The sequence below is a fragment of the Dioscorea cayenensis genome, chromosome 20 (assembly GCF_009730915.1).
Source record: "Dioscorea cayenensis subsp. rotundata cultivar TDr96_F1 chromosome 20, TDr96_F1_v2_PseudoChromosome.rev07_lg8_w22 25.fasta, whole genome shotgun sequence".
NCBI lineage: Eukaryota > Viridiplantae > Streptophyta > Magnoliopsida > Dioscoreales > Dioscoreaceae > Dioscorea > Dioscorea cayenensis.
In genome coordinates, this window is record NC_052490.1 from 10347080 (window position 1) to 10356015 (window position 8936).

The 8936-nt window shown below is 35.6% G+C and overlaps 1 non-coding gene across 1 annotated transcript; it reads right to left on the reverse strand.

Annotated features, from left to right (window-relative positions):
* Positions 1-1470: 1470 nt before the first annotated feature.
* Positions 1471-1577, reverse strand: LOC120252353. The gene has a single exon (XR_005533890.1). It is a non-coding gene; the product is annotated as a small nucleolar RNA R71 (small nucleolar RNA).
* Positions 1578-8936: the final 7359 nt, after the last annotated feature.

The window sequence follows — 8936 nt, forward strand, 5'->3', positions numbered from 1 at the left end:
TTCTACCTTAGGGTGACACTAGGGTTGAGAGTTCATCTTGGTAACCTTTGTGGATGGGTGACATGCCGCGAAGGTTAGACAAATCTAGATTTGAGAGGGTTAAGAGGGTGGGTCAAGAGGTAGCGGAGCGTCCCTTTCTCCTCCAGTGTGATTTGTCCTACCTCTAATTCCTAGAGTTCTTTGCGGTTACAATAGAGTGAAGAACTAAATGATGAACTCCGCTCGGGCTTAGTTGCGCGAGCAATAGAGTAACGCGTTGAAGTGACTTTAGTATCTGGGGCTTAATTATTACTAGGGGTCATTCGCCTGGACCAAAGGGTTAGATCTACACATAGGAATAGGGTTTATCACTTCTAATCCCTAGAACTCCATGTAACTTTGCATAGTGTGTGGTGTTGAGACTGAACGATTTCTCCGCCGGGACATAGTGTAGAGTTAGTCACAGTTCACCTTAGGTTTGGGACCTTGTACTTTAGTATTTCCATGACTCATTAAGAATTAGTTAGGACGTATAATAGTAGGTCTTACACTTGAAACATTAGTCCTAAGGGGAGTATTATCGAAGTACCCCATTTTTATCGATTGCCTTTCCTTTCACTTACTTGGGCCTCTCATTTTTGTTTCTTTCATTTATGGTTACATTACACTTTATCAACACAATCATTATTCATCTTCGCTTGGTTAAGTAGCAATTTTAGTATTTTTATTCCCTACTCCCTGTGGATACAATATCCCACTCACTTGGGATTTATTACTTCGACAAACTCGTGCACTTGTAGGCAACACACAAGGGGCGTTGTCAAGTTTTTGGCGCCATTGCCGGGGAGTAGGTGTTTAGAGATACTTTTCACTTTGTTATCTTAGCCTGTCATCATTCATTCTACTTCACATCTTCTTATTCTATCATCATTCTGATTTGTTTTCTTTATTTTGGTGCATCATCAGGGTATGACCAAAGGGAACCCTTTGATATTAATTGAAGGTGATCCATAACTTGAATGTACACTCAGAAGAAAGGGTAAAGAACATGTGTAAGAACCGTTGAATCTAGCTGAAGAGGAAGTTGAAGGGTCTGACAACATGGCAGAACAGAATGAACAACAAAGAATACTTTATAATTACGCTAGACCATTATTATTAGGGATACAATCTAGCATTATGCGGCCCCTGATTATAGCTCCAAACATTGAGCTAAAGCCAGCATTCATCAAAATGATACATCAGTCGGCGCAGTTCAATGGTTTGGCCGATGAGGATCCAAACAACCATATTAAAAACTTCTTGGAAGTTTGTGACATGCTGAAGATTAATGGTGTTACAGATGATGCTATAAGATTGAAGGCTTTCCCATTCTCTCTAAAAGGAAGAATAAAGCAATGGCAACATTCTTTACCAAGAGCATCCATCACGACATGGAATGACATTATCAAAACTTTTCTTGCAAGGTACTTCCCTCCGGGGAAATCGGCGAAGCTTTGTAATGAAATATTGTTATTTGTTCATATGGAGCTTGAATCCTTGTTTGAGATATGGGAGTGATTCAAAGACCTCTTGTGGAAGTGCCCACAGCATGGTATCCCCGAATGGATGATCATTCAGACTTTTTACAATGGGTTTAATCCAAGTACATGACAACTTCTAGATGCCACCACAGGAGGTACAATGGGGAATAAGAGCCCTGAAGAAGCCTGGCAGTTGGTAGAGGAAATGGCCATGAGCAGCTACCAATGGAATCCAAGGAAAAAGAAGAAAATGGCCGGACTTCATGAAATTGATGCTGTTACATCCTTAGCAGCCAAAGTAGAGGCATTGAGCAAGAAATTGGATACATTGACTTCACTGAGGGTGGCTGCAATCATGAGTTGTGATGGTTGTTGGGGTTCACATAGGCTTTATTGTTTTGGGTTTAATGGTTTATAGTTGGGTATTTAGGGTTTAGTGTTTAGGGTTTATAGGTTTAGGGTTTATTGTTTCTTGTTCCAGGGTTTAGGGTTTAGGGTTTCGGTTTTAGGGTTTAGGGTTTAAGGTTTAGGGTTTTGGTTTTAGGGTTTTGGGTTTATAGTATAGGGTTTGGGGTTTGGGTTTTAGGGTTTAGGTTTTTGGGTTCATGGTTTACGGTTTAGGGTTAGTATAACACAAGTGATACTAACCCTAATTCTACTTAATTTACAACTTCAAAACTCAGTAGTTGAAAAGACGCAAGTAATACTACCGAGCGCTAGCCTTTAGAGATCCTTTCTTCATGTCTCGCTCTCTCATTCTGGAACCCATACACTGAAAACGGTATGAAGCATAGGGAGAATTATTTTTGCGATGTTTGCATTTTTTAAATAAAACAATAATAATATTTTTCATGTTTTAAATATTTTCTTACTCTTTTCCCTTCATGAAACTCTTTTCTTGAGTTCTCTCTTTAAAAATTATTTATATAAAAAATATTTATATAATTTTGGACTATTGATATTTTACAAATTAGTTTATGTCACTTCTTAGCTTCACTTGCCTCCTCTCCTCATCCATCATGATTACTATATGGCTTCATTATTTTACTTTTTTTGTTTTCTATTTAGAATACTTTAATTTTATTTATTATTTGAATTAGTAAAATCATTATCTAATTATAATAAATTAAATTATTTTAAATAAAAAAATAAAAAGTAAAAATATTGAACCAAAATAGTAAGCATGATGGATGAGGAGAGGAGCAATGAAAAAGAAGTATTTTCCTTAAAAGTATTAAGATGTTTATTAAGTTTAAAGTTAAGATCTTTAATTTCTTACAAACTAAAATAAATAAAATCATGAAAAAATTACTATGATGATTGATGTTGAGATTCATTTTTTTTTTATTTTATCTAAATTTTTAGCAAAACATCTTCATATTTTTTAAAAAATATTATTTCATAAATTAAATTATTTTAAATAAAAAATAAAAAAGTAAAATAATGAACCAAAATATTAAAGTATTTTAAATAAAAAATAAAAAGTAAAATAATGAACCAAAATAATAAATTAAAATATTTTAAATAAAAAAAAGTAAAATAATAAACCCATATAGTAATTATGATGGATGAGGATTGTACCCATTTAGTAATAAAAATAAAAATAAGTAAAATAAGTAAAAAGTCAAGCAAAGAATTGACATAATTAGGTGATTGTACACTAGTCAAGCATAGTGTAGAAAAGTAAACATCTTTTCAACATCAATCACTTTTAAGCTAATTAATTAATTAATATATATTATTTTAATATATATGGCATGCAACCTATTCACGCTTCTGTTCTTCTTTCTTTACTTCTTTTGAAAAAGCACGCCCGTGCATAATACCGTGGAAATAAGCACTCCAGTGCAGAATACCGTGCTTCGGAGCACACCCATCGGAATTCACATCTTTTCGTTCATATATATATATATGTCATTTCTTCAGCATTAATTATTCAATAAGAAAAACTTAAAAATATTATGAAGTTAATCTTGGAAATGAAATATATTGCATTCATCCCAAGGCAAGTCATTTCATAGTTTAATTGATCTTTTTCTTTACTTCTTCTTCTTCTTCAAAGCTTGCAACCCTAACTTTCTTCGTCTTCAAATTGCAACTTCTTTTCCTTCCTCTTCTTCTTCTTCTACTACTACTATTACTAGTACTACTACTACTACTACTACTACTACTACTATGGATTGGGCAAATGCAACCCTTTTTGCTTTGTTAGTTGTAATGATTTTTCTCGTTGTAGTTTCAATTTTTTGACATTGCGTTCCGGAAGAGGAGAATCAAGGGTTGCCACCACACTCCCCGCCGGAGCCACCACACTCCCCATTGAAGCCGAACCTACCACGCTCGCCATTGAAGCCGAAGCAACATATCCTTCATTTTAAAAAGTTTTATTCGTCTGAAGAGGGTAATTTTGGTTGTATTATAGAACCCTAGGTTTAGTGAAGTTTAGTGAAGTTTTTGAAGTTTGTTTTGTATAGTTTTTTTGTAATTTTTTCTTTTTGTAAAAAGTTGTTTGGAATGAAAGTTGTTTTGTAGTTGTATGGGTTATCAAGTTTCATAAAATTTAGTTTTTATCATTTGATGAGAATTACTCATAAGTTTTTAGGTTTTTTTTTGTTTTTTTTTTTTTTGTGTGTGATTATCCAACATGAAATTAAAGGAGCAAGCAATTGATATCAGTTAGTTAAGGAAAGATAAGGTTCATATGAAACATATCTTATGAATATGCACTACATGTGTATTGCCTTTTTTTTATATCAAGTACTTGTTTCTTTAATTTATACTCATTATTGTGTGATTAACATGATCCTTTTTTTTTCCCTGTAAACTTTGCATTTTCTACCCTTTTTTTCCTTAATTTCCTCTCATTCCACACACTGTCTAAAGGACCAAGAAAAAGTATATACATGGTTGAATTTTTTTTTAGATAATACCGTAATTGGCACCCCACAAACTCACAAACATAGAGCATTGGGTTTGCAACTGGACTGGCTCCAATATCACTGTTAAAACTGGCCTAGACCAAGGATAAATCCAAACAAAGCAAGTTTGCTTGAGAAACATAGACTCATATTAGCCATTGAAGAACATATTCGCCGTCTTATATATCTCTTCTTCCTTTTCTCTTTTTTCTACAGAATATGTTTAGTTACATGTTTGATTTGCATTTAATATGATATCTGAGCCTGATTACTTTTGCTTTTGTTTATCTTTCCTTTATCGCCTTGAGTTTTTTTGAGTTGAATTGAGGTAGTTCATATGTTTTTCATTTGCGCCTCATATGATTTAAATATCTAGGCTGGATTATGCACTATATTTATCATCTATATGCCCACTTATCATCTCTAATTAGTAGGATTAAAATTCCTAATCCTTCATTGTCTTCATTTATTAAAATTAATTAAGTATTAAGTACAACATATTAGTTGCCAAGTGGTGCCAGTATATGGATTGCTTTGAAATTTCCAAGTAAGCTGATTTGGACTCTTGCTCCATTTTCTTCATCATAGCTTACATCACTACATCATCAAGTTCAGAGACATCTCAAACCAAGTTCCTTCTTCTTCAGAGGTATGTTCCTCCCCTTTCTTTTTCTCTGAATTTTGTATGGATTGAAGAGATTTATTTCAATTTCTATAGTTTTCTTTTCTAACTTGTTGATTAGTGTTTAACTAGGATTGAGGGAAGAACATGGGCTATGTGATTGTGATATCCTTGCCACTGCTTCTCTTGATTGTGATCCTTGCTCTAGCATGCTTCCTTTGCGGCAGGGCAAAAGGACGTTATGAGACACACCGGCTGACACAGTTCTGTGGCCCTCCTGCTCCTGCTCCTCCTCTTCCTGTTATGGCCCAAGAAAAAGTTGTACAAGCTTAATGAGATAAAGAACAGAACAATCTTGTAATGCCAAAATTTTCATAGCTTGTAACTCATGTGATCATAACAGTAATAAATGAATGAATGAATGACTGTATAATTGTGTTGTAGTTAATAGTTCTTGACTGACATGATTTATGTTTCACAGAAATGCACAACTAACTCTGTTCATATACCAAATTGCAAAAAATCATGTACTATTTAATTTCTTTATCATTATGTAGGGATCTGATTTCTTAATGATATGATCAGTTCTTTTTATTCTATAAACTATCAGTAATGAATGAAGGTATAATTGTGTCAGTTCTTGATATGCAGTTTGACAATTCTTGATTTGCATGAACTTATGTTTGGAGGAAATGCACACAGATGTTCATGTACCAAATTGCATAAATTATATATTATTTCTTTGTCATTATCAAAGTATCTATTTTCTTAATGAAATAATCTTTTTTTTTATAAATTTTCCATTTCTCATTCCAAGCTCACAAAGATGGACTATTTTGTTTCATAAAAATAGCTATTTTTTTATTAAGAACAAAAAGACAATACAAAGAAGTCACAAAAAAACAAAAAAACACTATAACTAAACCCAATAAAAGCACAGATTACAAAGAACTCGAAAACCATTAGAATGAAAGATCTTCATTAACCATTTGGGTAAATCTCTCCCTTGATGAAATAGAGAAAGTGAAGTAGTTGATATACTATGGCATGCAAGTTTAATAAAGACATTGCTTCCAAGTTTTTGGGACAGTGTGGACCAGGCAGCATCACCTCTTGGAAGGCAGGGAGCAACAGATCATGGAAGGCAGCAGTAGCAGCATCTCTTAGAAGGCAGCAGCAGCTCTCCAATTAGTCATCCCATCATCCAGACAGAAAGTAGAATGAAGAGTCGGACAGCTAATTAAGATCTGCTTGAATTGAAGCCCATACCAAGCTGCAACCTGAATGGCCAAAGCCAACCCTTTAATTTTAGCATCCAACTCCGAATTGATTACAATAGGGTAGCAACCTAACAATAAAATCAAGTTAACAAAACTAGAATATACATTAAAATCAGCCTCAATCCATGTCCCAAAAGCAAAACCATCAGGAAACGAAACTGTTTTCCTAGACAAATTACTAACATCAATCCAGATGGCTTGAGTTCGAGGACACAAATTCAAGAGATGTTCAGTTGTTGGGAGCCATTCTAATAGACCACAGAATTAGTTTCAGTCTATTTCTTGGGTATCTTCACTGACGGAAACCACAACATACAATAACAGCTTAAAGAATAACAAGTGGGTATGATAAGTGCTTGAGTAGACATATTTCTATATATGTTTTGCATGCATTGAGCATCATTTTAACCATGGTTTATGTCTCATATTGTGTATTTGGTGTTCTTTTATGCATATAGGTTGTGAATGCCTTGATGAGTAAAAAGGAAGCAACGATAGGCTATAAAGACACAATGTTGGGAGTTCTTGTTCAATTCAAGGACCAAGACACGAGAGGAGTTCATGAACGTGGAGATGTGTGCCAACTTCAAAGAAGATTCAAGTCAATTCATTAGTTGGAAGGGCACAAAGGCAGCTACATCTTCTTGTTCCTTCTCTTTGTGAAGATTGCAAGACCTCTCAAAGATACGTCGATGAAGAAAAGTCTTATAGTCTACCACATGGACATGTGCCCGGCCATGTGGCTTCAAGAGAAGAGTGTTTGGACCGCGACTATGGAGAGTACTATGGAAATTCCTGCAGCCCACCCGGGCGCATGCAAAATCCATATAGGCACGTGGGGGCACGTGACAGACGCGGTCTAAGGCCTATAAATAGCCGTTTTGCCCTATTCTTTCTCATCTTTTGTACTGCTCTTGAGGAGTGAGACGGCTAGGGCTTGGAGAGGAGGTCTTTGCTGATTTGGAGGGTGTTCATCACCAACTTTGATAGTTTCCTTCTCTTTTGTGCTGCTCTTGAGGAGTGAGATGAATCCTTCAAGACGTTGAACCACCCACCAAGGCCAATCATCACCAATTGAAGGGGGTTTTCTCTATGGTTTTTGTTGCTTTTCATTGTATTAATCATTGTCTTGTAACTTGCCCCATGGAGGGCTAAACCCTAGTATGTACTTGGGCATGTGCACCCAAGGATATATTCTTTTGTATTGATTTGCTTTATGTTTCTAGTTAATCCGAGTTGATTTGAGTTCTAATCTTGTCTTCCCATTGCATGCATGTTTTATTGATCCTTGTGGTTGATTGTAAATACATGATTTGTTACTTTGATGAGAGAGAGGTCTCCATTAGAGTTAGAACATCAAGGTTAAAGAGAGTTGAGAGGGTAAGTCATGAGATAGTGGAGCGTCCCCTTTCCCTTCCGATTGAGTGTTTCCTATCACCGTATTCCCTAGACTCTATGCAACCATATTTGGTGTGAGGCCTGAGATTGAGAGATTTCTCCACCAGAACCTTGTAGGGGGTTAGAGATTTTTCACCGGGAATTAGGGTTGGATCTATCTTTTAGGAATCGGTTTCACTCTTAGGTGTCCCTAGAGCGTATTGCGGTCATATGGGGTGTGAGGTGTTGAGATCTGTCAATTTCTCCACCGGGACCTTGTAGGGGACTAGTACCGGTGGCTTGGAGGCAAGGGCTGGTTGTTCTTGTATTACCTTGACTCATTAGACTCGGCTTAGAAGCATTTAGCGAATCTTGAACTTCATGTTACATCCTAGGGGTAGCATTGCCCGGGTAGCTCATCTTTATTGATTGAAACACTCCCTCCATTTTACCCTTGTATATTCATCTCCGGTATTCATTTCTTCACACATTAGATCACCACACCTTTCCGTATATCATTAGGCTAGAAAGCAGAGAAGAAGTTAGTACTAGTAGCCCTGGTTCATGTGGATTCAACTACCCGACTCACCGGGTATTTTATTACGTCGACACCGATACACTTGTGGTACACACACGCATATTCGGACGTGTCAGGGTATATTCTTCTATTGAACACAAAATCTGCAGATTAGGAGGTAGCAACAGATCATTGTGATGAGGTGTGGTGGAATACTTGGCATCTTCATTCTCCTCCAAACCAGTATGAACAAAATAGATGGGATTCAGTTTCAAATACAATCGAATTAGATGACAGCAATGCTATCAGAGCAGGACCTTTCAGATCATCAGGTCATACATAAATCATATGAACATAATTCAAAATGTTTATACACAAGATATCCACAAGATATCAAACTTTCATGTTTATATAGCAATGTTTATACATAATGCAAGGAGTAACATCTTGAAGAACATCACATATCCACATAACCCTTCATTGAACCACATGCTTTTTATAGTTGCAAACAAAGAATTATATGGGACATTTTAAAAAAGCAAATAATTAATGATGAACATTAAAGAAAAACAATGCATTGGTGGAATTCACAAACCTTATCAGAGGGAGAAGCCTCCAAGCTCTCCATATAAGCCATCCTCAAGCTTTCTTATGCTTCCATAAATGAATGAAAATAATTATGTGAGATAAAAATTTATGAGCGTACACTTAACTAAAAAT